At 38.5% G+C, this 26,100-nt stretch overlaps 1 protein-coding gene across 6 annotated transcripts in view; it reads left to right on the forward strand.

Annotated features, from left to right (window-relative positions):
* Nucleotides 1–6,127: 6,127 nt before the first annotated feature.
* The window catches only part of HRH2 (histamine receptor H2), a 52,093-nt gene continuing 32,120 nt past the window's right edge, over nucleotides 6,128–26,100 (forward strand). For 4 of the 6 annotated variants that reach the window (XR_014173705.1, XR_014173706.1, XM_081934506.1 and 1 more), the window contains exon 1: nucleotides 6,128–6,299. The gene's annotated coding sequence lies outside the window, so the exon portion shown is untranslated. Of the gene's footprint in view, nucleotides 6,300–6,905; nucleotides 7,055–24,294; nucleotides 24,424–26,100 lie in introns of those variants that run through there. The other 2 variants (XM_081934507.1, XM_081934508.1) reach the window with 2 other exon arrangements.

The raw sequence follows: 26,100 nt of genomic DNA on the forward strand, positions 1-26,100 counted from the left end.
TTTAAGGACTGTACATATTACTTGCAATAAACCTCGCTGATCTTGATTTGAGCTGGCTTCAGCATAAACATATTGTATAGACTGGGGCTGAATGTCTCTAAAAAGCCACAGCACATATATTTTCCATTCTTGGCTCATTTTGATAAAAGAACATATGTTTTACGTGACTGCTTGTTTCTAATTCCAGAAAATGTACATTTGCTTTCCTCTACAACTTTCCCAAACAAAAGTTGTAAAGTATACCTTGCTCAATAAGGGCATACAAGTGGTAGCTCCTCTACAATCTAGAATCCTAGGAATGCAAGAATCTAAATAGGCATGAGGAATCCATAAGATGAAGGTGCCTTTCAGCGTCCCCAGAAGACACCAAGCTTATCAATAAGTATAACTATAATGTGTCAAAAGGACGAAATGTTAAATATATGACTGCAGAGAAATGCACATGTAGTATACATTCACTGCTCATTACATGCCCCTCTGTGTTATTTTTACCAGGACTGGAATAGGGTGGGGATGTGTGGGAGAGGAATATAAAAAAAAAAGTAGTGGTAAATCACCCTTCACTTCCTCAGCAGCGTCTTTAATACAATGCAATACAATAGTAGAGTTGGAAGGGACCTTGGAGGTCTTCTAGTCCAACCCCCTGCCTAGGCAGGAAACCCTATACCGTTTCAGACAAATAGCTATCCAACATCTTCTTAAAGACTTCCAGTGTTGGGGCATTCACAACTTCTGGAGGCAAGCTGTTCCACTGATTAATTGTGCTAACTGTCAGGAAATTTCTCCTCAGTTCTAAGTTGCTTCTCTCCTTGATTAGTTTCCACCCATTGCTTCTTGTTCTACCCTCAGGTGCCTTGGAGAATAGTTTGACTCCCTTTGTGGCAACCCCTGAGATATTGTGGCAGTGCAGGTTTATTTTAGGTCTTTAAGAGGAAGAAAGAGGGAAAGGGAGAGTCTTAGCTAGGCAGGTATCCCCAAAATGCCAGTCAAGATAATTTCTATCCAGTAAATCAGGTCTAGTCTCGAATTATGACCATCTGGGACCAGACAGATGGATAAATGACTGACCAATGGTTAGTACCAAACTATGACACAAACCTGCAGTTATTGCACTTGGCGGCAATTATTTGTTCATGAAGTTTGAATACTTACAAGCAAATAGTACTGAGTCTGTACTAAAGGTAGTCCTCAACTTAAGCCATTTGAAGTTACAGTGGCTTTGAAAAAAGTGATTTATGGCTGTTTTTCACATGATCATTGCTGCATCCCTGTAGCCATGTGATCAAAATTTGGGTGCTTGGCAACTTGCACATTTTTATGATGGTGGCAATGTTGGGGTCATGTGATCACCTTTTGTGATCTTCTGATGAGCAATTAAATGTGGAAGCCAAATTCAATTAGCAGTTATTAACTTGGTTATTAACCATGTTATTAACACCTGCAGGAATTCACTTAGTGACTATGTCAAGAGACATCATTAAATGAGACAACGTTCACTTAACTGTCTTGCTTAGCAAGGAGGTCATAAGTCAAGGACTACCTCCATATGATCCTCACAAACAAATATGTTTGTTTGTCATACCAGATTTAGTTGATTTCCCTGCTAGTCAGGATCGCTCAATTATCATTCCACCATCAGTCAATATAGCATCAGTAACAGAAACAGGCTTTATATGGCTTTAGCCATGACTAGGGGACACTAGAAGAGTTTATCAGTTAATAGATGGGAAAGGCCCTATAGCATTTATTCGTGAAAGCAAGAATCCCATTGCCAAGCCAGTTTGCTCAAATCTCAAATAAAGGGTTTCTCATGGATGGAGTTCAAAGATTTCATTGTGATTCTCCATCACATTTTTGAAGCACAGATGTGGTCATGAAAGAGAGGAAGAGGGTGAAGTTTCCTGTTATAACGACCTTGGCTATATTTGGATAAACTAAGCAATCTGACTATATAGTAGCGGGAATTTAGGCATGCAGGTGTTCATCGCACAAAAATGCCACAATAGCAGCTCCAGATATGTGGCTCACTGGGCAACCAAAACCTGGCACTCTGAGGCTTAAGGCGATTTGGAGCTTAAAGGCAGAGTCACTTAAGCAAGGATTATTTTACTGAAAGAAATTAAAATTTACATTCAGAAGGTCAAGCTGAGGCTTATGGTTTTTAAAAAAGAAGAAGTCAAACAGGCATTTCTAATGCTGAAATTCATTTATATAAAACTTTCTGCAATGCTGAGACCCTGTTTGATGCAGCTGAGCTAGAAATAGGGCCTTCACCTGGATCCCTAATATATTTGTATGTTGGAAGCCCTTATGACTCAATTTCCTTTAACCACACAATTATTTTGGATTACCAGAAAATATAATGAAGGATGTGAATAATGTTGAATAGTGATTTTGAGAGGATTATTTGGGAAAATCCTTTCACAAATACTACAATACTTAAAAGTCCAACTAGAGCTGCAGAAAGCCTTGGGGACAGAAATGGTTTGCCAGTTTTGAAATAGTTTCCCATATTTGTATGTCATAGCGTCTTCTAGTGATCTTTTGAGGGGAAACTGACTTACTCCTTCTTCCCCGCAGATTTCAAAATTTATCAGCTCTCCTGCCCAAAGCTGAGCATTCTGAAAAATGGGCAAACTCTTTTTAGCCTTCCCACCTCCAGGTTTGGGGAGAGAAATTCCTGTTATCTGGAGCAACAAATGCAACACCAGAGTTGTACCATATGAATAGTGGACTCATGGATTCGTGCTCTGTCTACTTGCTGCTCAAAATATATTTTCTGTTGTCCAAACGAGCAGATCAGATCAAGTGAGAGCAAAGGGTCTCAGAGAAGGACATAGCTCTGGTTAAAGCTAAAGAAAGGCCTTACAAGGATTGCACATCATCTTTGAGGACCTGTCTTATGCCTTTGGGTAAATTAGTTCTACACTTAGACAAAAAAATTCTGAATAGATGTTCTCCCTCCCATATCAGATAAAATCCCGTTCTGAATTGTTTGTTTATTAAACTTGTTTACTCCTGAATCTGGAACAAATGACAATATAAATGATGCCAAGTCTGTCTACAATTAGAATTCTCCACAAGGAAAAATATAAAACCAGACAATCAATAACAATTATAAACTTAGGCAGTAATTGTAGCGAGGAGAGGGATTTCTTTCTTCATTACATCAAAATTAATAGTCTGCCACTGTGCTACTGCCTTGGAATCACCTCTAGGCTGAGGGCCATATGATGAAAAAAGTGACCATCTTTTTATCACTTAATAACTGCCCCCCCCAAAAAAAAATCATAAAAAGGGGCAAAACTCATTTAGTAATGGTCTTGCTTAACCACAGAAATTTAGGACTCAATTGTGGTTGTAGATCAAGGGCTGCCTGTATAATAAAATCCTAACAAGTGGGGAAAAAAAACCTAACCCTTCAGATTGTGAGGGTCTAAATGTATGGCTGAACTTGACTCCAACCTCAGGAATTGTTAAAACACATAAGAAAAACTCCTGTAACCGAGCAGGATTATATGGTTGAGTGAAGGCAGTCCTGCAAATATTTTAATCCTGAATCATTCAGAGCTTTAAAGCTCATCACTGACAAAACATTAAAATGCTAAGCAAGTTGTGGGAATTAAAGCAAAAGGGCTAAAAGTGGAAAAAGAGCTCAGTAGCTCACTCAAACATGAAGATCAAGTAACAGCCACTGGGAATAAACCTTTGGACCTTATGGCTTTACCAACTTACTAATACATTCCATTGCCTGGCAATGAAAAAAGAGTTATCACCAGTTAATATCTATGCTGTAAAAAACATAGCTTAGACATTGATAATCAGCCTTATCTGCAAACAGTGCCTGGCACTGCATAAAGTAAGAACAAATGTCAGCCTTCCCAAACTGGCTTTCTGTGGTGTAGAGAACTACAACATCCAAAACACAGACAGAATTTGGGAGTTCTCCAAATTATAATAACAAACATCTGAAGAATACCAGACTTGGAACGGCTGGTTTATTTTGTAGAAAAATCATTTTTTTTTAAATTATAAGTCACTTCTGTCACAGTTTGGGACTCCCTTAAGTGTCAGAGTTAATTCAGTAGCATGAGGAAAACCAAGAAGTGAGCACCAACATCTATGGGACCAGCCAAGACCAAGAGCAGACAAGAATGCATGAAAGTCCAGGAGGAACTTGTTACTTAAGTCGGGATTTGCTGGCACAGAAAACTCTCTCTTCTTCCTGTCCAAAAGGATTTATTGGTTTTCCTGGATGAACCGAGTCAACCCAGAGCCTGCGATAGTTTCAGACAGGGAGGGAAGTTCTGTTCCACCCCACATGAGGGAGCTGCACAGATTCAAATACTCTCTGTTCATATCATGTAATTGCAGACATAAAAGGGAGCATTGAATGTAACAGTTGTGTCATTTTGCCACTGTTTTTAAAAATCTGTTTTTTATATGAATTGTTAAAATATGCATTATCCCAATGAAACAAAACACTGAAGTTGAAAAGTTGCCCGAGAACTGATTCTCAAGCAACGTACGTATTTTTCATTTCCATGTCCTACTTTTTGGCAGACTACCTGCAGAAAATCTGGGAATTCTAATTCATCCACCATGTTATGGGGCAGATCAAGGGAGAAATAGTGTGGGTGAATTTCTTGCTTGTCGTTGGCTTGTTTTCAGAGATACAGATGAGAATTCTGGGCCATATAAGAGTCATCTAGGTGAGATGGTTGGTGTAGAAATGTAATGAAGAAAAGAAAAGAAAGTCTAACTGACTTTCTAACAGAAATAATTCTACTTAGAACTAATGAGAAAAGTTCACTGTCTTTTAACCCATTGAGTTATATTAGTGAATCTCTGGATGCAAGCAGGAAAGCAATATATCCATCTGGTTCAGTTCCAAGCCAAGAGAAAGACACTGGAAACGTGGAGCTGATTAGAAAGATGATTTAATGGTGAAGCAGAACAGTGGTAGGTTGCCATTTTTTTTACTACTGGTTCAGGCGCTCTCCCACACACTTGCGACGCTTCTGCGCATGCGCAGATGCTTCCAGATAGGTGGGCGGAGCCTCCACCGCTGCTACTACTGGTTCGCCCAATTCGGGCCGAACCAGGAGCAACCCACCTCTGAAGCAGAACCACCAAGCACATGGGCTCTGGGCAGCTGACCACACGGAGTTGAGAATAAGAGAGTATCTTCTCTTTGGCTCTGCACTTGAACTTCCTGTTCCTATGCAAGAACAAGTCCTACACATCACTGTTTTCATTGCCCAATACCTGTGTTCTAAGTTGTTTCGGAAAACAAATCTGTTTTCTTTGACTGTTCATTTTGATGAATTATTCATAGGGGCCCAGTAACAGGAGCTTTTTCCTTTATATTATTCTTACCACAGCCTGCTATACTAGTCAAGCAAAGAAAATCCTGGTCGACTCAAAATTGTCTGCTACAATGTCCTACCTGTCAATGACTGCTTCAGCTTCAACCGCAATAATACACAGGCAAACAGTAGATACAAACTTAAGGTAAACCACTCCAAACTCGATTGCAGAGAATACGACTTCAGCAACAGGGTGGTCAATGCCTGGAATGCAGTACCCAACTCTCTGGTTTCATCCCCAAACCCCCATAACTTTAACCTTAGACTGTCTACTGTTGACCTCACCACATTCCTAAGACGTCTGTAAGGGGCATGCAAAAGCGCACCATTGTGCCTACCGTCTATATCCTACTGTCCCCACTTATTTGTATTCCCATCCATTATGTGCATTACTGCCTGGCAAGATATGACCCTGCCTTTGGGCAAACTGGGTGTGTTTTTGCTGTTTCCCAATTATGCACATTGGGTAATATTCAACAGGAAGCTGCTCTTGCGAGTATGTTGTTCTGGGATTTTAGGCAGATTTTTTTTTCTGGCCCTCAATATGATAGTGGATTCTACGGACATCACTTTCTTGGAAAGGAAACATAGAATGCAGCCCTTGAAAATTCTCACTCTGCCCACTCCTTCCTTGACTTACATATGCAAAAATCAGCCAGCCAACTCATTGGCTGCTTTGATATGTGGGGGTGGGGGAGAAGTGGGAGGGAAGTAGGAATAGAATTGGAGGCAGTTATCACTCTGGCTATCAGCCTGGAGAATTTCTTTCTCTGCCGGTAGAAATTCAGCAGCTGAAAGAGACAAAACTTAGAAAGGGCACCTCCAAAGAGAGAGAAAGAGAGAGAAAGAGAGAGAAAGAGAGAGAGAGAGAGTAACCTGCCTGGCTATCACTTGCAGCTGGTTTTTTTATTCCTTCTCTTCTCTGCACAGGTAATGTAATACCTTTTTTCTGTCTCCAATTGATGCATGGCTCTTTTTTTCCTCTTTTAAATAGGAAGCAAGGCAGAGAGTTAATTTCTGGACTGGCTCCTGCATTTAGCTTGTCACTTTGTGGGTAAATACAGCAGATCCTTTCAGGAAACGTAATTTCCTCAAACTCCATGGGATTATAGTCCATGTATCCTGGTGAGCAAACTTTTGACCAAGCAAGATTCTCAAAGTCAGAAGTCATAGTTGAAGCAGGATAAAAGTATTTTCCCCACCCAAATGGAAAGAAGGATGGGGAGGAGGGAACAAGTTAAAATTTAGCGTTTTATTTTAATTATTAAAGAAACCATCTGTTTGGAGGCCCCTTCCTCTTGCACATAATAAATCTTGCTGTAAGGAATCTCTAAGCCACTAGTGTTCTTTGGAAGAGCACCAGCTATACATCTGCAGGCACATATTACAAATTATGGGAAATATTTTGGATTCCTAAGAAAAGCTTACAGACTGCCTAGTTGTGGATTGCTGGGAAGCACACCATCTGTTATAGCAGTTGTTATAAATTAGCAGCAATGAAGATGCATGTTCAGAGAATTTCCTGGCACAGTGTCCTTGAACTTGGTCATAATGCTGATTCCAAGATAGATAATAATCAATCTGTTTAGTAGGTGGCATCCATATTTTCTATTGCCATCTTCCTTTCATAGAAGAAAGTAGAAGGAATAATGAGAAGGGACTTTGAAAACTACAGTAGGAGGAAGGTAAGAGGAGACAGTGCACCTCAGAAATTTAACAGCTTTCATGTAATGATATCAACAAATGGCAAAAATTTTGAGCAGAACACTTGTGCTACTTTGGAGCACACAGAAATATAAGCTCTCTTCTGCAATCTTGAGAACTAAAATGTTGGTGGTAGTAGTGGTTAGTACCAGCTAACTTATTCTGAATTTCTTTGTTTTAATTTTGAGCAAGGGTGGGCAGAAAGCAGATCTGGGATTATTATCAGTAGATCTCTAGGTGATTTTCTACAGACTTGTAATAATTTCTGATTCCCAATTATTGAACGATATGCACAACAAAATGATTCTCTTCTTGCTGTAAATTTCTCTGCGAAAAGAAAGCTTGGGATAAACGGATTGTCCCGTTGACTGCTTTGAGCTCCAATCAGTTGTGCTATTCAAAACAAATTTTGAGTCTCAGAATTCCTTTGAAAGTGAGGAGAATTTAAAAGTGAAAAATAGATGAGTTTCCTAACATCATATGATGGAAGGGACAGCTTCTGAAATGAATTCAAATACATTCATTCCATCATTTTCAAAAGCATCTAAAAATACACTTGTTACTGTCGAGGGTGCTTTTTTAAAGAAATGTTTGCTAATTTCTCTTGTGTCATAAACTCATAAATCACTGCTTGTTGAAGTGAAAAGAAATAATTTTGGCAACATTTCTAAATCATCTACAATTTTATTATGTAATTGTGATATATGTTTTTACCATCATCTTGCTATGTTGTCTTAATTTTTAATTCTAAGTGGATGTCAAAGAAGTAGAGCGTAAATATATTTGTGAGAAGTTGGCAGTTGTTGAAACATAAATATTTGGGCTGGCTGTTGAAGAGGGATGATGAAAAGTAGGATTATCTAAATGAGAAGTTATTTCAGCTGGAACTACTAAGCACTGGTTGCCAACTGCAGCTTCTTTATCATTCCCATTAGTTATCTCAGTCTGGAATCATGCTGATTTACAAAGGAACTGCACACTAATCACCGCATTGAAAAATCATGCAATCCTACTCAAAGTTGATTGACAGTACGAAGGAAATCACATATGAGACCAAGAAAAGGAGAGTATCTTCTAAGGAGGAAATCATTTATATATTAGAGACAGAGAAAATATATCCACATTTGTTATGGTTTGCAATTTTTCTGATCCATAGAATACTGGGTAACATTTTCCAAAATGTAGATTTTGTAGAAAACCTCCCTGATGTACACAGAGTCATTTTTTTCTAACATGCAGCCCACCGTATATGCAATTTAAACATATCATTTTCAAATATGTGCATTTTGATACAAGAGTTTGAGGTACCCAATGGCATTCCTTCCCATCTGTGCTACAATAGTCTCTTTTGGCCAATCTTTCCAAGGAAGTGCACAACATTGAAATCCAGGGTAGATTGCTTTTATACCCCAATGCACCCAGCTTAAGAGTCATGGGAGATAACAGGGATAGCATTTTCCAACTGTATCTGTTATTTAAATCCTTAATAGGTTTGTTGAACATCTCCTTATGAAAGGTCTTTTCATTTTTTAAATAGTGGCAACCCATTTGGGGTGATGTGGAGATGTGGGGAAAGTTCAGGCTGATACAGTGGTGCCATGTTTGTCAAGAACAAAATCCTTTTGTATTCCATGTCACCCATCTCAAAATAGACTTTCCAGCTTTTACTGTGGCTGTGGGAAAGATTCAAAGGAGCAAACTCATGCAGAGAAAAAGTTTTCCCATCTATATAAATTATATGAATGAAGCAGCAGACTACCTGCCTGATTATTAATAAATTAGCCTTGAATCATATTAAGTTATGTGAAAGGAAATGGGAGGAATGAGGGAGAAGAGATCAATTTGTACAATAATATAAGAAGCACAGTTGATGCCAATGCCAATCAGCTTGACATTAATACCTGGGGAAATTCTGGGAAAGATAATCAAGTAGTGGATTTGTGACCACCTAGAAATGAACAAGGCAGCAGGGATTTATTAAAAACAGATTATGGCAGACAAATCTTATATCCTTCTTTAATAAAATGACAAAATTAATGGAACAGCAAAATGCTATGGACATTGTATGCTTGGGCTTCAGTAAGGCATTTGACAAAGTAGACTACAGCCTCCTTCTTGATAAGATAGAAACATGTGGGGTAGACAACATCACCACCAGATGGATTCACAACTGGCTGTCCAACCGCTTCCAGCATGTAGTCCTTAATGGAACTACATCTCCATGGAGGGAAGCACACAGTGGAATACTTCAAGCTTCTGTCTTGGACCCTGTGCTCTTCAGCATCTTCATAAATGATTAGATGAGGGGATAAAGGAGGAACTCATTAAAGTTGTGGATGACACCAAGCTGAGGGGAATTGCTAATACTTTAGAAGATAGAGTTAAGATTCAGAAGGATCTTGACAGACTTGAGCATTGGGCCCTATCCAACAAGATGCTGTTCAGTGATGAGAAAAGTAAGGTCCTGCACTTAGATAGGAAAAACCAGATGCATGGGTACAGATGGTACCTTGCTCAATAACTGTAACTGTGAGAGAGATTTAGGTGTCTACCACTTAAGTATGATCCAGCAATGTGCCTCAGCTGCCATAAAAGCCAATGCAGTCCTGGGCTGCATCAACAGAGGGATAACATCAAGAGCATGTTAGTGATAATGCTATTCTATTACTTGCGGGGCTATCACAAAGAAATGGGAATTGACTTATTCTCCAAAGCACCAGATGGCAGAATAAGAAATAATGGGTGGAAATTTTCAGTGAATATTTAAAAAAAATAGACTGGACAATTATTTGACCAGTTAGTAGATTGACAATAGCTGGATGGCTTTAAAAGAAGACTGCATAGATAATGTGTGGGTGAAAGATATATGCACATGTTTGTGTACATTAGCCAATGGGGGCAGTTAAACATAATTTCAGTATCAGTGCATATGAAAATAATGTTGAGAGTGAAGGCAAAAGTAAACAACTCACTCAATTCCAGTGAGAGAAGAGATGTGTAGAATGATTGTATCCTGGAGATGCTTTCTGTGCCAAATGAGGGCTGGAGAGGAGGAGACCTCTGCATCCTGGGTTATTGAAGAAATTCATCCATCCATCTGATTTGGAGTGTGTGTGTGTGTGTGGGGGAATGTATGAGAGAAGCATAGACACACTCCCAATCAAAGTCCAAATGGGCACTAGCAGCATCTTTTTCCCCCCAGCTGTGACTTTAGGCAATTATTAAGATAGGCCTAAGATACCTTTAAGTGCATTGTGGTTAAAGTACTATTTCCCCCTTATTTCATCCTCATCCAAGGGCAGCTTTGTGGTCTGTTATTCTTTGTCATTCATTGTTCTGAGAAAGTCAGGTGACTGCAGTTCCTGGAATCAGAAGCAAGCTAGGGAAGGGCAACAAGGAAAATCACTTTTAAGATAATGGTGTGTACAATCTACTACAAATGAGGAACACTCTAATTTGTTATTAGAGGAAGGTCTTTGATATACTGTTGTATATATCTGTTGTGCTTAAACAGACCTTGATTTTTTTTTTCAAACTGGCACACATAGTATGGACAAAATGAAGCAGAAATGCTGAAATTAAAAGAAAGCACTTGGTGCTTATTTATGTGTTAATGTTGCAAACAGCAGGATCGCAATTCCTCTTGACATCATTATACTACAGCAGCATGGGTGTTAAACTCGTGGCATTGCTGTCACATGATATTTCGTGATGTTTTTCCCATTCACGGAGCTGGGGTGGGCATGGCCTTCATGTGATGCATCCAGCCCATGGGCCGTCAGTTTGACACCTCTGTATCTGCAGTATCTCTTTCTCTCTCTTTGACAGAAACACAGACAGAAATAGCACAAAAGCATGTCAGGAATCATCCTCCCTATTGAGGCTGGCCATGGAGCAGTGTAGCTTAGAACAGTTGACAGTCACAGTGCTCCTCAGGTGAATTTGTCAGGCAAGTCCTATTCTAGGCAAACTGGAAGATAACACTGATTGGACCCGGGCAAGCCTTCTGCATGCAAAGTATGCCAATCCACTAGCAAGCAAAGCAACAGCCTGCCTTTTCTGAAGAATTGTTAATATATAATGGTCCTTATTCCTCTTTTTTTCTAATTTAGGAACTGAATCCTCTAAGTTTTTTGTTACATAGAACTTGCATCTGCTTCCCCTGGCTTGTTGTCATACGTAGAGTTCAGCAACAGCTGGAACACAGGCTTTTCCACCTCTGCTTATAGGGCCATTCTGTTACTTGCAGCATTCCCCAAAGCACATTTAGTTTACTCACATAAATTCCATATTGGAGAGTGGGAAAAGATCTGCCTATTAGATGGAAAAATGTAAACCTTTCTGATGGCCAAGATCCTTCAAATGAGAATCTATTTCCTTTGAAGCAAACCTGATTAAGTGCAGGACAATTTATTCCCAGTGCCAGTGGAATTTACTTCCAGTGGTAGGAAATTTGACTGTAAAACTACTGTGGTTGATTTTTTTAAAAAAAAATTGGGGGGAGGGAAGGAAGTGAGGCAAAGAAACTATTCCATCTCTACATCAGTGCTTTAATGTCATTTTTCCAGCAATGGTAGGATCATTGTTGCGGATCCTACCAAAGGACATCATAGGGCCTGATTAGAATCAAAAAAATTTATGACACCTTTATAAGCCTAATACATCTAGTTTGGAACATTTTCCTGGATGTCTTTAGAGAGTCTCAATCATCCGGGTCATGATTATCCCAAAGGTGCTTTTTCAAGAGGCAACTGGACTTTCAACTGAGTCCAGTTTTAGTTGAAATTCCAGTTGCCTCCTGAAAAAGCACCTTTGGGACTTTCCTGGATGAGAGTCTCTGCATTGTCAGTGTCGTGAGGTGCAATTTTCAGTCATAGGCTGGATGGATGGAAGGATGTAGAGAAGAGTAAAAATAGAATTCGATGCCAATGAAATGAAAAGAAGAACTGATGAGAATATTGTTACAATTTAAATACACAGAAATGAAAAAATAGTGATAATCCAGAATACCATCTGCCAGAAGAAAACTGCATTAGTCCATTGAAACAAAAACAAATGAAGAATTGTGATACCCAAAAAACAAATGCTGTAGAATATGTGGTGGCGTGTTCTTTTTATTGAGGCAAAAAGATTTTTGTGGCAGGTGCTTCTCAGTGAACTCACTTTTTTTAAGTGCCTCAGGGTTATCATTGTTTTTACAGTAATGATTACCAGCATTGCTGACACAGCCATTAGTCCACAATCTGGAAATGTTCGTTTTGCCCATGGCCCATGGAACCCCAAAGCCTGCAGTTTTGTCAATGACCAAGGAACTGCTGGGCCAAAGGAACAAATTACTGTTAGCAGCAGGGAAAAAACAAGTCTTCAGCAGAATAACAGGGAGAGCAAAATGAGGTTCCAAAGACAGACAAAGAATGCCTGCATGAGTGAAACAGACAAGAGACCTACAGAAAGAACAAACATGAATGAATGGGTATGTATGACCTCTGAAAAGTTCCTTCACTGCCAACATGCATGTTATTCACGGGCATACAATGACCTAACAGACTCCCTTTTCCTATCTGGTTTTGTTGTCAGTAACTGAAAATATCAGGCTGGTAATTTTGAAACATTGTTCATTAACTTGCTTATCAAGCTATGAGGCAGTGCTTTTTCCCAGACTAAAACAGAGAAACAGATGAATTCAGTAAATTACATTGCAAGTTAAATTGTGCAGACAGTTAATAGAACACTGGCCTCTGTGCTTTGCCACCTCCAAAGATTTCCAAACCAATCCCTTTGCAGATACTTTAGGATTTATTTATGAAATATATACACCACCTATCTGTCTATCAGATACCAATTCAGAGTGAATCGTGTAGCTTAGTAGACCTTCTAATCCATACATTTGCTGCTTTCAGAAACCAAAAGTATTTTACCAACAATGTTCTTACTTAGGAATGCTTGAGGGGTTTAATCTGTTTGAAGAGATCTGACTTTTTTCTCCTGGGTAACAAAAACTTTTCAACACAGAAGGTTTTCCCAGCTCTTGGCCATTACATTCCTCTTTGTTTAAAGCAGCCTGAATTTCAAGAAAAAATTTTTTTGAATGTGTTTGTAAAAACTATGAAATTATTTTTGAGTATGTATGAAAACATGGCTTTTCAGAGGTTTTAAACCCATAATTTAATGAGAAATGAGTCAAAATGGATGCATTAATTGCGGGTGAACACTTCGCAAGCAACAGGCTGATTCGTTATACCACTTCTTGATGACTGTGGTAACTGAAGGGTAGCAGCAAAAAAGTGCAACATATCCTCTTACTCATGAAAATGTTGCAATTATCAAGACTCAAGGGGCACTATTGCAGGAAATACTATTTACAAATCTTGAGTGATTCCTGGAAAATTTGAGGATATTCTTCCCAGACTATACTAAAAGTTACAATACCGGGCATTCGACTACTACTCTTTTGGGAAGTTTAGTAATTGAACTCTAAGGTGACCTATGAGGGCAACTATCCACTCAAGCCTTCACTTTCCAGCTTGAATTAGCAGGTCTGGAAAAAGACTGCAATCTTGATACATCTGAGTGAACACAGCTTCAATGCTGTACACAGCTGAGAATCCCAGATCATCAGAATTTATAATTGTGCAGAGGATTGCGAAGAGCCCGATGCAGTTACAGAGCTCGTCCCAAATCCTGTGTAGGAATATAGATAAATTTAAATTTAGAATGCCTGAATAAGGCAGCTATAAATCCTTGAGAGAATCTAGAAAGGTTGAAAATTCTGACTTTCTTCGGAAAATTCAATATAAACGAATTAGAAGGCACAAATACAAGTTTATAGAAAGGGATGCCTTGAATAGACCAAGGCAGAACACTGCATTTTAAATCTCCTTTGCTAATACTAAACTATAGCAAGAAACTGTAACCTACAGTATGTTTGCACACAGGAGTTCCTGTTCCCTGTCTGTTACATCTAAGCTGCTTCCCCACTATGATGTTAACACCTCTGAATGGCTACAAACAGAAGATTTATAACACCTTACACATGTCTCAGTCGCTTAGAAGAAAATATTAGGTTAATATTCTCTAGAGAGAAATGCTGGACAGAAGGCATATTCTTTCGGCAACTTGTAACATCAACTTGTAATTACTAAAGTAAACCACTTCATTCTGAATATATACAGTATTTTTCCTTCTCCTCCTCCTTACTCCCCACCTCTTCAAACAATATATTTCACTTAATTAGAATCATAATGATGTCAATGTAAGGATATTCATGGTCTATCTGTATGGCATTTACACTTACATTTTAAGAGAAAAGTCACTATTATTCAACCTAAAAGACAAATACTGTAGGAGCTCTGTAGCAAATTGGCAGCCAAGAGTGTGGGTACAATATGGCAAAATTATATCTAATGACAAATTATTTGGTATCAGTTCAGGACTAGTGCAATTGTAATAATGTTTCAGAAATGTAGGCTGATATTTTGGAGAGATATAGTCCATGTTTTAAGGATGAATTAATACTAGATTGATAAATGCTTAAGATGAAAGTCTGTGCATAGTTAGCAGATGAAGCTGTTAAGATTAAAATATTCATTCAGACCATTCACAAGGTTGGTTAAAAAAAAGGGAGGGGGTATAAGAACAAATTTGCTGAACCAACCTAAGAGTCATCTCAGTCCAGCATTTTCTATCTCACATTGGTCATCCAACATGATCCTCTCTACCATTGTTTGTTGCAACTGAATGTGCAGTTTCAGGCATGCTTTCTCCACTCTGAAAATAACATTGACTCTTCAAAACTCATTGCCCTTCATAGTCCTGCCTTTCGTGGATTTATCAAACACCTTCTAAGCAATCCACGTTAGTGACCATCACATCATGTGGCAGCAAAATAATGTTCTGCGTGAAGAATATTTGCTTTCATCTCTAATCAGCTTTGTTGGCTGGCCCATGTCCCAAATATTTTGATTCAATGAAAAAAAATATCTCCCTACCCATTTCTCCATTCCATGTTGGATCTAAAGTCATGTCCCCCTTCATTTGTTCCCCGGCGCCAATTAAAGATCAGAAACATTTGAGCCTTTTATTCTAAAATAACTGTTCGGAACCCCACATTATTTTTGTTGACTTCTTTGGCTTTTTTCCAGCTCTATTTTTGGACAGAAGTTATGTTGGATACAATCTCCCATTTAACTTCGGGATTTTACAAGACGTTTTGCATATGTAAAGGCCTTTGTGAGTTTCCCACCCACACTCTTCTTAATCCAAATATAAAGAATGTCCAGAATTATATAGTCTGTTTTCTTACATTCTGCTGCTCAAGCCATTTGGAAGAGAGGCAAGATATAAATCTAAGAAACAAACAAATAGAGGTCTTCTAATTCAACCCCTGCCTAGGCAGAAAACCCTACACCACTACAGACATTTACAAGATTGGTAAAAAAAAAAGGGGGGGTGGCTATAAGAACAACTTTGCTGAACCAACCTAAGATTGGTTCTATAAGAATATAGATCTTCTTTTCTATTTCATGTATATAATATAACCTAAATGGACACTGAATCTTACAACATTGATGATGAAACAGTATCCTCTATTGAACTTATGATAAGAAGATGGTTAAAGAACTGGTATGATGTCCCACAATGCATCCTGCCTAAAATAAGTGCCTCTCTCTGCTGAGTGCCAGACTGGTCTTGCTTGCCCATTATATACAGAACACCCTTGTATTTTGGATACATAATATTCTATCCTCAATAACAGTCTACCAATGTTACTGATGGGAAAGAATCAGAAAATATTCATATGATTCGTGACTGCCTTTTTTAACATGGCTGGAAGGGGGGAAGCAGAGAGACAAAGAGGAGTAGGTAGTGGCCCTTTAACTCCATTTCATTTGAACTTTCCTGTGGCTGGTGATTGGAGCTACTGGCTGGAAGGGAGGAAGTAGAGATACAAAGAGGTAGTGGCTCTTTAACTCCTTTTCATTTATCATATATCCATAAACCAAAATAGTAATAATACATTTTGGATTAGTGGATTAGTATGCTTGAAATTGTGATTTTATTTTATTTCAAAATGACCGGTTTAGTTCAATGTAATAGATGTCTTGCACCTGTCTTTCGCAGTACTCTTTTCAAATTTGGATACTGTCCCCTTTGTAAACAAATTACTAGTCTACATAGACAGATTGCCTATCTAGAATGTCTAATCTGTGCTCTCCAAGCAGAAATTTGATGTCCAATTTGGCCATTCCACTCTATGGAGATGCCACGCTATCAGCCCCACCACCACCACCACAAAGATCCTGCATGAGAAGAGCAGTCTGGACAACCATGAGATCTGGCAGGATGAGAGCTGTGAACCATAAACACAAAGCTTTTGCTGTGATCCAGCATAACAGATATAGCGCCCTTGCTGACCCTAATGGGGACACTAAAGAGACAGGTCAAGGTAGTTGTGATAATGATGACTCAAATAAGCAGGGGATCATGGTCCAAAATGAAGAACTTACTTCAGAAAGGTGAAATGGGGAACCAGGTATCACACATCAGTCACACAAGAAGAGCAAGGTATGCAAAAAGAGAAGTCACCTTCTGGTTGGTAGCTCAATCATAAGGGATGTAAATTTAGGAAATTATATGGAGGTTTTAAAAGAGGTCAGGTATCTGCCAGATGCTACTGCCAGCAGAGACAAGAGGTGTATTCTTAAGATAGTCAAGAATGCAAGTAAGGACTGTGATATTGATGCTATTATTCATCTTGGCACAAATGATCTGTCCCAAAAAGATGTACTTTCTGTGAAGAATGATTTCCAGAGCTTGGGATATGAACTTAGGAGTATAGATTGTAGGCTTATCTTTTCAGAAGTTTTACCAGTATATAAGGGACAAAAAAGGAAGGGCTAGTGTGTAGCAGAGTTTAATATGTGGCTAAAGGAGTGGTGTAAAGGGAAGGCTTTGGTTTTATTAGTCATGATGTCTGCATCTGGTCCAAAGAAAAACTGTACAAAAGAGATGGTTTGCACCCATCCAAGAAAGGGACTGAGTTACTTGGCATTAAATTCACAGATTTTCTGAATAAACATTTAAACTGAACAGCGGGGACAGAGAATTAATTGATACAGAACATTTCTGTCCCCAGCAATCTAAAATTCATCGGGTTATCAGTGCATGTAACATAAATGTTTGTGCGGGTAAGATTATCATTCCCACTGTCAAGCAAAACCAAGCATTTAATAGTAAGTGCCATACCATATGCATGAATCATACAAGTGGCAAGAAAAAAGGGGCAGTCAGGCATAACACAGGTTATGTAGACAGTAAACACAGGGTCAACCAAAATGGACTCAAATGTCTATACACTAATGCACAGAGTATGAGGAATAAACAGGGTGAATTAGAAATTCAAGTAAATGAGGGCAGATACGATATTGTTGCCATTACAGAAACTTAGTGGGATGAAATCGACAAATGGAACATACAGCTAGAAGGATTTAAATCATTTAAAAGAAATTGACCAAATAAAAGAGGAGGTGGAGTTGCACTATATATAAGAAATAATTACCTCTCTACAGAAATAGAGCACAACAATGATGAGAACTATCTTGAATGCATTTTGGTCAATATTAAAGGTTGGGGGGGAAATGACATTGCCATAGGTCTATACTACAGGCCACCCAACCAAGCAGAGGAAGTAGATGAATTTTTTGCTAGTCAGCTAACTAAAGTATGTAAGAAGCACACGATAGTAGTGGGGGATTTTAACTACCCTGACATCAACTGGGAAACAAACTCTGCACCAAGTGGAAGATCCAACAAGTTCCTAACAAACCTAGCAGACAACTTTATTTCCCAAAAAGTAGAGAAGGGAACAAGGGGATCAGCCAAATTGGACTTAATTCTCACTAACAGAGAGGGGATGATAGAAGATGTTGAAGCCACAGGAACCCTGGGGGCAAGTGACCATGCAATATTGGAATTCAATATTATGCAAATACAAGTAGTAGAACAAAGTGAAACTAGAGTCTTGAACTTTAAGAGAGCTAATTTCAATAAACTTAGAGATTGGGGAAAATTCCATGGATGAGAAGGGTAAAACAACTCAAGAAGCTTGAGAAATTTTGAAAAATGAGATTACAAAATCCCAGTCTAGCACAATACCAATGAACAAGAAAAATAACAGCTCCCAAAAGAAACCAGCATGGCTGCATAAAGAACTCTCTGACAAATTGAAAGACAAAAAAGATAAGTATAAAAAGTGGAAGAGGGGGGACACATAACTAAGGCAGAATATCAGCAAATAGCCCAAGCATGTAAAGATGAAGTGAGGAAAGCTAAGGCTCACAATGAAGAAAGGCAAAAGTAAAAAATAGCAAAAAAAAAAAAAAAAGCTTCTTCCAACATGTTAAAAACAAGAAAAAAGGTTAAAGAAACAATTGGTCCATTGCTAGGAGAAAGTGGCAAGAAGGTGACAAGCAATAGGGAGAAAGCAGAACTATTTAACTCATGTTTTGCATCTGTCTTTACACAAAGTTGAAATAGGGAAGAAAATGGTAAGTGAGCACCTGCCTAGCCTAGAAGAGTTCAAATCACCAAGACCGGATGGATTACACCCCAGTATTCTGAAGAAACTGGCAGACGAGATCTCAGAACCACTGAACTATATCTTTCAGAGATCCTGGAGTATTGGGGAGCTACCAGAGAACTCGAAAAGCGCTGATGTGGTTCCCATCTTCAAAAAAGGGGAAAAAAACAGATCCAGGAAACTACAGACCTATCAGCTTGACCTCAATACCAGGGAAAATTCTGGAAAAGATAATCAAGCAACGAATTAGCGAATATCTAGAAGCAAACAAAGTAATAGCCAAAAGCCAACATGGGTTTGTCAAAACAGATCATGCCAGACTAATCTTATTGCATTCTTTGATAATGTGACAAAATTAGTGGACCAGAGGAATGCCGTCGATATCGTTTACTTGGACTTCAGTAAGGCATTTGATAAGGTAAGTAAGACCATAACCTACTATTAGATAAAGTAGAAGAATGTGGGTTCGAAAGCATCACCACTAGATGGATTCGTAACTGGCTGACCAACCACACTCAAAATGTAGTCCTCAATGGAACTGCATCTTCATGGAGGGAAGTATGCAGTGGAGTACACCAAGGCTCTGTTTTGGGCCCAGTACTCTTCAACATCTTCATCAATGATTTGGATGAGGGAATAAATGGGGAACTATCAAATTTGCAGATGACACCAAGCTGGCAGGAATAGCCAACACTCCAGAAGATAAGCTAAAGATACAGAAGGATCTTGACAAACTTGAACATTGGGCACTATCTAATAAAATGAAATTCAATGGTGAAAAGAGTAATGTTCTACATTTAGGCAACAAAAATGAAATGCACAGGTACAGTATAGGTGGTACCTTGCTCAACAGTAGTAACTGTGAAAGGGATCTTGGAGTCCTAGTAGACAACCATTTAAATATGAGCCAGCAGTGTGCAGCAGCTGCCAAAAAAGCCAACACAGTTCTAGGCTGCATAAACAGAGGGATAGAATCAAGATCACGTGAAGTGTTAATACCACTTTATAATGCCTTGGTAAGGCCACACTTGGAATACTGCATTCAGTTTTGGTCACCACGATGTAGAAAAAATGTGGAGACTCTAGAAAGAGTGCAGAGAAGAGCAACAAAGATGATTAGTGGACTGGAGAATAAAACATATGAAGAATGGTTGCAGGAACTGGGCATGTCTAGTTTAATGAAAAGAAGGACTAAGGGAGACATGATAGAAGTGTTCCAATATCTCAGGGGTTGCCACAAAGAAGAGGGAGTCAAACTATTGACTCCCAAGGGACCTGAGGGTAGAACAAGAAGCAATGGGTGGAAACTAATCAAGGAGAGAAGCAACTTAGAACTGAGGAGAAATTTCCTGACAGTTAGAACAATTAATCAGTGGAACAGCTTGCCTCCAGAAGTTGTGAATGCCCCAACTCTGGAAGTCTTTAAGAAGATGTTGGATAGCTATTTGTCTGAAACGGTATAGGGTTTCCTGCCTAGGCAGGGGGTTGGACTAGAAGACCTCTAAGGTCCCTTCCAACTCTGCAATTGTATTGTATTGTAACATTTGGATACCATATTTGACTCTTCTGGAATTTTATCACATTTATTTTGTCTCAGCTGCCTTGTACATTTAAATCATTTTTTTATTTTAATTTTGATTGCATTTAAACAATTTAAGTTTGCAGTTTATTTTTCTTTTCAAAATGTCTTCATTTTTGTACACCTGTTATAATAAAGAAGAATATCTGTAGCTCAGGATTGACATGAAGGGTCCTTGGTGCTCTCTGAGCTTGCTTGTTTCCTTGTAGATATTTCATTTACCCAGACCAGGTAACACCATCAGTGGTAGTATTATAATTTTTTTAAAACTCATATTTGATATAAGAACTCTTATTCCTTTCCCTTTTTCATTTTCTCTTTTGTCCAAAGCAATTCTGTTTTTAGAGAAAAGAGGTTTCTTTGTGGGACAAAATGCCTGAGAGCTAACTGTGGCCAGGCCTAAAAAATGGTTCAAAATAATACCTAGCCTTAATGAAAGAGTAATAATTCTATCCCTAGGACTGGTATAATTTTGGACCAAATTTCTGTATGTATAGGCAGAACAAATGGGACTTCAACCTTCCTATGAATCCATCACACCTCTGATTGCCCTAGGAGTATCCTATTTGCCCAACATCAACCAGTTTGGCCTATCTGAATATCTGCACCTCTACTTCGGGAGACTCAGAGATTTTATACATTCCCGTGCCTGAATTTAACAGAAAATTCTTGCTTCTGTTAGCACTCAATCCATGTTCTTCTCTACATGATTAAATACAACTCCACCAACTTTACGGTGCTAATCTAACCCCAGGTTTCTCTAAGCTTCTGATCATTTTCAGAAAATGTAGGGGCTGCTGAGTCCAGCAGAAAACAAAAGGAATTAGAACTTTGAGCCCAAGGTTCTTAGAAGAAAATTATTTTAGAAAATCATTTCAATCTTTTCCCAATTACTCAGTTCAGTGGTTAAAACCACAAATCATTGCTGTTGGTTTAGAAAGTAAACAAACTTCAGGAAGGAGAATTTATTTTGTCACTCTTACAAAATTGATTGAGAAATCCAAATACCATATAGATAATAACGCCTTTTGCCTTGGTTTGTGCGATTATTGAAAGCATTGATTTCTATCTTTCGATAAAAAGTAAAAAGATTCTTTAAAAGGTAATTAAGAATGATTAAAAGAAGCCTCTTAAATCTAAATATGGATTTGTCATTTGGGAAAGAAATACGCCTCTATATCCTCTGTGTATGCAGTGTCCCAACTCATTTCTTTTTCCCAGTGGCCAAGTCAATACAGACATAAAAGTAGCCACAGAAGAAGATTCATGAATATGATGTATCCAGCCATATTCGGTGCATATAAGAGCCATATATATGTACAAGTCCAAATACCATAGCACAGTTCTCAGGCAGAATGCTGAAAGAAAACACACATGGCCATCAGATAAGGGCTCCAAGGAGGAAAAAAATATTTTGACACAGAGGCAAAAGCGAAGTTGAGATTGAGAGCATGGGAAGCCCCAATGATTCCCAAGGATAGCAGGTGGCAGGGATAACTTGAGCAGGAAGTTGAAAAATATGAAGTGGGAAGTCAGCTCTAACTGAGAAAAAGAAAAACCTGTTACTTCCTTTGTTTCACGGGGGGGGGGGGGGGAGTACCTTAGAGCCATCGTTTCTTCACCATGCATAAAATAGATCACAGTAGCATGGAGCCAGGAGATTGCAGGAAAGTTAGATAACAGAATAGCAGAGTCAGAAAGGACCTTGGAGGTCTTCTCGTCCAACCCCTTGCTCAAGCTGGAGAGCCTATATCATTCCAGATAAGTAGCTGTCCAGACTCTCCTTAAAAGCCTAACTTTTATGCTTAAGGAGGGCATAAAGTTAAATACCTAAAGGAAAAGATGGGGACTGATGTTGAAGTGGAATTATGATTGGGCACTGAGTCTCTTTGGCCCACTATCTGTCCTACAGCATCATATAACCAAACTCACCCCTGCCTTTTTTAGTCTGGAAAGCTAGATAGTTCGACTTCTTTTATCCTAATGATTTCAGCAAATCCTAAATCTCCAACTCAGGTAGGACTTCTCAGTGTTTGGAACAAACCACAATAGATGAGAATGGGGACTAACACCATTCTATCTGCTCCAATGTATGCTACAAACAAATCCAAAGAGAATATATGAGAGTAATCTTTTTTGTGCTATGCCTTTTAGATATTTTGGAATACAGTTCCCCTAGTTGATGAGACTTGTGATGTAAAGGGCAACAGATGGGAAAAAATGCTTATATGAGTAATCTAAGGAATAAACTATTAAAATTTCTTTTTATTATGGCAATCAAGATATATTATTCAAATGGTTATCATATGCCTTTCTTTGTCAATGAGTATGAGTAGTTTAAATAGAACCCAATTTATATTTTTAAAAGAAGCTAAGGAGGTTTGCCAAAATGTTGAGACTTCTTAGGTTTGCTAATATCTGATATACAGCTCCTCCAACATTCTCTGATCTTTCTCAGTTATACTTTAGTATGAGGGATTAGTATCCCTCATACTAATCCAATAGAAACTCTACTCATAGGATGAAGGTACATTCTATCAGTACCATCTTGGCTATGGCTTGCAGGAGATATCATGATGGAAAGCCCTTTCATCGCTTCATTCTCTGTCAAGATGGTTCTGTTCTTGATCAAGCTTTCCTTTGATTGTAAGTAATAGGAAAGAAAATAATTAAACCAGCTAAATGACTGGTTTAAATCCCTGAGTTGGAATGTTGGAAAAGGTTGGGCCAGGATCTATTTTAGATATTCATCCCATACCCTTTTTATCCTTCTCCAGCCTCCACCCTTACCGCACCACACATTATTTTGGTCTCAAGATTACATCGTCTCGAGAGGGAGTAATCACAATATTATGTGAAATAAGAAAACTCTCTATAAATTCAGCAATCAACAACCATTTCAGGTCTGATAGCCCAATGTGCGATATTTGGGAGATTAATGAAAGTTTATAAGATATGACCATCTCACAAGATGGTGCAAAACATTATGAATGGGTCACAAGAACTTTCACTTGTTTTTCTATATTACTGTTTCTTTCACTAAAGTTACCCTACAGCAGTTTGAAAATTACTTGTAGAGATTTTCATCCCAGATGTTCACAAAAGAGGAATATGTTGAGATCCCCATCTGCCAATTGGAGCCCCATGCCTCCAACTGATCAATTCACTAAAGACTGCATTGAGTTGAGCTTGGTTCCTGGTAACTTCATAGACACATCCATGTAGAGTTTTTTTTAGCAGCAATGTCAGCATTTTTTTTTTCCTGGGATGTTTCTACGAGAATGCAAACTATGCCATTCCACAATTATCCCAACCTCTCATCTCCAGCCGTTTCTGGATAAACAAAAGCAATCATAATCTCAAACTCCCATGGAAGAATAATAAATAAATTTTCAACTCAGTTTTTTCCCATCCACAAACATGATGTTGTACAAGGAAACTTTACAAGAGAATGTGGTTTATTTTAAAAAGGGAAACACTCAAATTGTTTCGTGTCATTACTTCACTGCACTTAAAAGCATCTGGAGGTATAATAATAATATGATATTGGCCGCTTTGCAACCAGATGTACTTCCCAATATCATTAAGATTGGTTGCATGCTGCTCTAGCAAATGGAAGGAGAAGGAATTCCTAAGTAATACCGAACCTCTCTAGAAGTTGCATTTTTAAATGAAGCTGCAGAATGATCTAGGCTGCCTTGTTTATGGGCAGATTCTTGCAACTAAGTACAGTGGCCCAGAGGAAGCCTGCAAGGCTAAAATTGGGTTCTTTTCCATGGCTCAGTTAAAATGCTCTTCTCCATTTATAAATCAATACAAAACCAGCATGAATTCAAATTGCCTCTGTCTGGCTTGCAGTTGGTGAAGACATTTCTCATTTCCAATGTAAAGAGGGCTGCCCTTTCCCCATGGCACCAGCCATCACAAACTGCTGTCATTGGTAATGATCATGACAAATAGATGAATAGATGACAGGAATAAGGATATTGCCCAAAGTGCCTCACTTTCTCCTGCTTCACCCCATCTTTTAATGTAATTTGAGTTTCTCTGATTACAGATTTAGCATGCTTCCCCTATGTGCAAAAAAGTACATGCAAAAACATCCCAAAGAAGTACTGACAGAGCAGGGCAGGGCAGGGCAGGGAATAGCACCTGCACCCATACCTGAGCCTTTACCATCAATACCACCACTGGTGAGTTGGTTTTCTTGTGCTGATCCATATAACTGTGAGTCAGGGTTTGACTCAAAAGGGAGGAGGTGACATGCCAGGCTGATCCCTCTTCTTGGGAGGTCCCCTGATAGCATACTGCCTGCTTGGTGAAGCAGATCAGATTGTACATTGATAAAACTGTACCCGTTTATTGGCTGCTTAAGGAAGAAAGTTGCTTTAATATTGGAAAAGCTAAGGGTAACTTACAGTCATTTGTAGTATTGGGTGATGGTGAGATGAATATCATAAGAGCAGTTATTTTTATTTATTAAATTTATATGCCACCATCAACAGTTTGTCCCATGGTAGAGATGCAAATGGGAAAAGGTCTATTGTCTGTTTCACCCTCTACCTGGCATGGGATTAGCTGGTGTGCAAAACCAACCTGTTTGTTTTGCTTTGCTTTATTTTTCCCTAAATCGCTACTTTAAACTGAGGGATTTGCTTGAGCCATGAGGCAGGAAGGTAGGACATTTCCTGCCAACTGGAGAATGAACTGTCTACATTTGACATTTCCAGAAAAAAACAGATTTGCAGCTGTATCAAATAAAAAAGCAGAGGGGAGGGGGAGTAATTGGCTTTCAACACCAGCTAACAGCATGTGGTCAAGCTAGGTCTGGAGCCTGTTTTGAACTAGTGCAGAAGCCTCAACCAGAGAGAATCTGTTTATTGCATAGTTCATTCAATTTATTTTTGTAAATACATTTTTATTTGGTTTAAACAATCTAATTGATCAGCAAACTAATCTAATGGATATTACATTATTAATTGCTCTGTTTCTTTAGATACTCTTAAATGGTTTGTAAAACAGGATCTCTGCTGGTAGGTCTTCAGAATATTTCTATTTACTTTGTAGCTTTCACTAATCACTGATTTATAAAACTGATATAATAGTTTTGTAAATAGAATCTAGTTTCCCTATGTGAAAAATAATTTCAAGATCTTTTAGGCTACAATCTTTTTTTAAAAAAAAAAACTTGCTCAGAAACAGCGTTTGCCCTTTTCCCAGTGCAACATGAAAAAGCATGTATTGGCCTACAAAAGTCCCGTGTGCTATTTTTACAAAGTATGTTCATTGTACATATATGTAATATGGAACTGTTGGTCAAGAACATTCATAGGGATGTTTAAAAAGTCAAGTTGGTGGCTATGTCCAAGCATCAAAATGGGTGGGTTGGATCAGAACAAGTGCAGACATCATCTTGACTTTCTGAGTTCTTTCAGGATGAACATGCCATGAGTGCTTATAAGGATCATCTGGTCCCTTAAACTATTACAGACAAAGCTCTAAAAATAGTAAAGTTTGCAGCTTTTTCTGAAAAAGGAAAAAGACATCTTACTCAATTGAGCGGGAAACTTGACAGAGTTTCCTGGATGGCCAGAACATTTCTTCCCCTCATTCCTGGAAATTCCCTTCTTTAGACATTTAATACAATGAAAAAAAGAAGAAGTTTTCACTTCTGAATGGCCAATATCTCAAAAAAGTCACTATTTTCCTTTCTCCTTCTGGGATTGAGAGGAGAATGAAGAAGATAATTTTTAGAATGCAAATACAATGCAGTATATTCAGTTTCAAACCAAAAGGGACATGATGTCTCAGTGATTATGCTAAATGCAGGGTATGATGAGCATGGCTGTTGAAATTACACATCATTCTAG

The sequence above is a fragment of the Natrix helvetica genome, assembly GCF_964273705.1.
Source record: "Natrix helvetica genome assembly, chromosome: 1".
Lineage (NCBI taxonomy): Eukaryota > Metazoa > Chordata > Lepidosauria > Squamata > Natricidae > Natrix > Natrix helvetica.